Source organism: Balaenoptera borealis (genome assembly GCF_965194805.1).
Source record: "Balaenoptera borealis genome assembly, chromosome: 19".
In the NCBI taxonomy this organism is placed as follows: Eukaryota; Metazoa; Chordata; class Mammalia; order Artiodactyla; family Balaenopteridae; genus Balaenoptera; species Balaenoptera borealis.
This window is the reverse complement of record NC_138878.1, coordinates 62429036-62434049: the sequence shown is the minus strand read 5'-3', so window position 1 is coordinate 62434049 and position 5014 is coordinate 62429036.

The following is a 5014-nucleotide window of genomic DNA, read 5'->3' as shown; positions in this document are numbered from 1 at the left end:
GGGAGCCACAAATACAGTTTTCAGTATACTCCTGCCACGTTAAAAAGAAAAAAAAAGTAAACAGAAAAGGTGAAATGAATTTTAATAATATATTTCGTTTAACCCCGTATACCCAAATATTATCATTTCAACATAGTTGACATTCTTATCTTCCTAAGTCTTTGAAATCTGGTGTTTATACATATAGCACAGCTCAGCTGAGACATGCCACGTCACAAGCGCTCAGCAGCCACAAGGCCATTATTGGAAAGATAAAATTACAGGACCGGATTTGAGTAAGACCATTCTGGGGTTCAGGGGCTGAGGAGGTGACCCATTGCTAAGTTTTAAGACCAGGTCATGAACAAGTTCATATATGGGGGTACAGATGAGGCTTAGACAAGTCCTTTTTGGTTTCAAGATGGAGCGTTGGGACTTACCTGGTGGCTCAGTGGTTAAGAATCCGCCTGCCAATGCAGGGGACACGGGTTCGAGCCCTGGTCCGGGAAGATTCCCACATGCCGCGGAGCAACTAAGCCCATGCGCCACAACTACTGAGCCTGTGCTCTAGAACCCACGGGCCACAACTACTGAGCCCGCGTGCCACAACTACTGAAGCCTGTGCACCTAGAGCCCGTGCTCCACAGCGTGGGAAGCCACCGCAGTGAGAAGCCCGCGCAGTGCAATGAAGAGTAGCCCCCACTAGAGAAAGCCCGCACACAGCAACGAAGACCCAACACAGCCAAAAAAATAAAAATCAAATCAAATCTTTAAAAAAAAAAAAAAAAAAGATGGAGCATTAAGAGGGAACCCCAGGAGCTCCTCGAATTGCTCAGGGGTTGAACCACAATAGCTTTTAAGATTTTGACCTGAACAAATTAACTCCTGATTTTCTCCAGAAAAACTGGACTCATCCCCAGTCTTCCCATTTTGGCAGCTGGGCCCGCCATCAATCACCCAGGCACTCTTGCCAGGACAGACCCCCTCCTGTCCTTCACCCCAAACCAAAGCCAGAACACACCCCAAAGCCGGTCACCTCCTCCCATCACCACTGCCTCACCTGGTGCAGGCCACCATCACCATCATCTTTTGCCTGGAACCTTGTAGTGACATCCCTGGCCATTCTCCCTGCTTCCATCCTGGCCACTCAGGGTGCTTTTTGCAACATCAGTCAGCTGTGTCCTTCCGCAGCTTAAATGCACCAGACACACTGGCCTCCTCTTGGCCATTAAGACCCTCCAGACTCATTCCTGCCCCCTGCCCACCTCAGCTTTCCCCATGGCTGGCTCATCCTTCAGGTCTCAATGCAATGTCCCCTCTTAGGAGAGAACTTCTGGATTTAGGGATTTAAAGTGACCTCTCGGGACTTCCCTGGAGGTCCAGTGATTAAGATTCTGTGCTTTCACCCCAAGGGGCATGGGTTCAATCCCTGGTCAGGGAACTAAAATCCCACATGCCGTGCATCGTGGCCAATAAATAAAGAAATAAAGTGACCTATCCGTGTCGTACTTGAACACGTTATCCAGTATTAAAAAAAAAAAAAAAATGTGTTACAGCAATCGCACTCCTGGGCATACATCTGGGAAAGACGAAACTCTAATTTGAAAAGATACACGCACCCCAACGTTCATAGCAGCACTATTTACAATAGCCAAGACATGGAAGCAACCTAAATGTCCATCAACAGATGAATGGCTAAGGAAGATGAGGTACATATATACAATGGAATACTGCTCAGCCATGAAAAAGAATGAAATAATGCCATTTGCAGCAACATGGATGGACCTAGAGATTATTACACTAAGTGAAGTAAGTCAGAGAAAGACAAATATAATGTGATATCACTTATATGGGGAATCTAAAAAAATGATACAAAGAACTTACAAAATAGACTCACAGACATAGAAAACAAACTTATGGTTACCAAAGGGGAAGGGGGGAGGGATAAATTGGGAATTTGAAATTAACAGATACACACTACTTTACATAAAATAGATAAACAACAAGGACCTACTATATAGTACAGGGAACTATATTCACTATCTTGTAATAACCTAGAATGGAAAAGAATCTGAAAAAGAATATATATACACATATACATATATATATATATAAAACTGAATTACTTTGCTGTATACCTGAAACATTGTAAATCAACTATACTTCAATTAAAAAAAATTTCAAGGGACTTCCCTGGTGGTCCAGTGGTTTAGACTCTGCACTCCCAATGCAGAGGGCTTGGATTCAAACCCTGGTTGTGGAACTAAGATCCCACATGCCACGCGGCGCAGCCAAAAAATAAAAACAAAAAAAAATTTTTTTAATGTGTTATAGAAATTTTCAAATATACCCCTGCAAAGCAGAAGAGTATAATGCACCCCCATAAACCCAGCTCCAACAGTTATCAACATATGACCTTTATTCTTTCATTTATGATCCCCTGCATTTGACTTCCCTACCCCCCACTGGATTATTTTAAAGCAAGCCCCCCCCCCATGATATCATTTCATCCCCATCACCCAGTTTCTTCTCCAACATTTCACAATGAAAATTTCTAAATATTCAGAAAGTTGAAACAACTGTACAGCAAACACCCATATACCCCATCGCCCCAATGCTGGCATTAACATTTTACTCCACTCGCTTTATCACAAGTCCATCTGGCCTTCCCTTCCTCCATCCATCAATCCATCATGTGTTGTTTTTTTTTTTTAATTTTTAAAAAATTTATTTATTTTATTTGGTTGCGCTGGGTCTCAGTTGCAGCAGGTGGGCTCCTTAGTTGTGGCTTGCCGGCTCCTTAGTTGCAGCACGTGAACTCTTAGTTGCAGCATGCATGCAGGATCTAGTTTCCTGACCAGGGATCGAACCCAAGCCCCCTGCATTGCGAGCGCAGGAGTCTCTCTTTTTTTTTTTCAAGTTATCCTAATTTATTTATTTCTTTATTTTAATTTTATTTATTTATTTATGGCTGCGTTGGGTCTTTGTTGCTGCACACGGGCTTTCTCTAGTTGCGGCAAGCAGGGGCTACTCTTCGTTGCCGTGCACGGGCTTCTCACTGCGGTGGCTTCTCTTGTTGTGGAGCACAGGCTCTAGGCGAGTGGACTCAGTAGTTGTGGCTTGCGGGCTCTAGAGCACAGGCTCAGTAGCTATGGCCCACGGGCTTAGTTGCTCCGCAGTGTGTGGGATCTTCCCGACCAGGGCTTGAACCCATGTCCCCTGCGTTGGCAGGCAGATTCTTAACCACTGTGCCACCAGGGAAGTCCCAATCCATCATGTATTTTTAATGCATTCAAAGTAAGTTGCAAATAGCACTATTCACAATAGCCAAGATATGGAAACAACCAGGTGGTATATACACACAATGGAATATTATCTGGCCATGAGAAAAGAGGATATTCTGCCATTTTCAGCCACGTGGACAGACCCTGAGCACATTATGCTAAGCTAGATAAACCAGACAGAGAAAGACAAGTACTGTATGATTTCACTTATATGTGGAATCTTAAAAAGTCTAACCTGTAAAAAAAGATTAAAATGGTGGTTACCAGCAGGTAGGGTGTGGGAGATAAGATTGATGTTGTTTAAGGGTACAAACTTGCAACAAATAATAAATAAGCCATAGAGATCTAATACACAGTATAGTGAATACAGATAACAATATTGTACTATAATGATGTGATAATATAGCTACAACGGCAATCATATTATAATATATAAATGTATCAAAGTAAGACACACTTTAAATTTATAAACACTATATGTCTGGGAATTCCCTGGCAGTCCAGTGGTTAGGACTTGGCCCAGGTTCGATCCCTGGTCAGGGAACTAAGATCCCACAAGCCGTGCAGCATAGCAAAAAACAAAACAACAACAACAACAAAAAAGTCAAATTTATTCAATAAAAAAAACAAGTAAAAAACAGAATAAAACAAAGTTGCAGATATCAGTACTCATCAACCCTGTTACGGGTTGAATTATGTCCTGAAAAAGATGCTCAAGTCCTAACCTGCAGTAGCTGTGAATTTGGCCTTATTTGGAAATAGGGTCTTTGCAGATGATCAAGTTAAGACATGGTCATTTGTGTGGGCCCTAATCCAATATGTGCAGTTTCTTAAAAGGGGGGAAATTTGGACACAGAGATAAACAGTTCCACAGAGAAGATAGTGTGAAGACACAGGGAGAAGATGGCCATCTACAAACCAAGGAACACCTAAGGATACCAGATACTAGGGGAGAGGCACAGATTCTCCCTCACAGCCTCAGAAGGAACCAACCCTGCTGACACCTTGACCTTGGACTTCTGGCCTCCAGAACTTCCAGACAATAACTATCTATAGTTTAAGACGCTCAGTCTGCAGGACTTTGTTACAGCAGTCCCGGGGTCTAACACAACTCCAAATATTCAACATGCACATCATGAACTATAGTTCAGTGCTTGTTTAGATTCTTTAATCGGTAGAATTCACACAGTAAAAGGCTCAAATCCCAGGTGCACAAATCGACAAGCTTTGACAGACGTCCACATGGCCATCACCCAGTTTTGATTCCCTTTATATCACGTTCGGACATCTGGTGTTTTTGGTTTGTTTCTATTGCCCGCCTGTCCCCTTCCAACCCCCCATAGAATGTAAGATCCTCCAGCGCTGGTATTCAATCCCCGTCGTCCCCCAGATCCTGGGAAAGTGACAAATCCAATGTATTACATGATGAATCAAGTCTGAATGGAGGGGCTGGGTGACCCCACAGTGAGTTTCAGGGAAAGGTAATTTGGACCCCTCCCAAGAACCAGTGGGTCCGTCCACTGTAAGTTCTGGACTAGAATGAATTTCACTGTGTTTCTGAAGGGGAAGGACAGATCAGGGTAGAACTAGAATCCTGAACAAGAGTTCACTGAGGCCCCCGGGGGAACGTGCCAAGTCACGTTTCCCCACCCTTGTGCCCCCCCCTTACTGGGGCCCAGTGGTTGGGTCCTTTATGAGGCAGGCTTGTGGGGACAGGGGACCTTGAGGGTCAGTGGTCAGTGTAGGTGGAA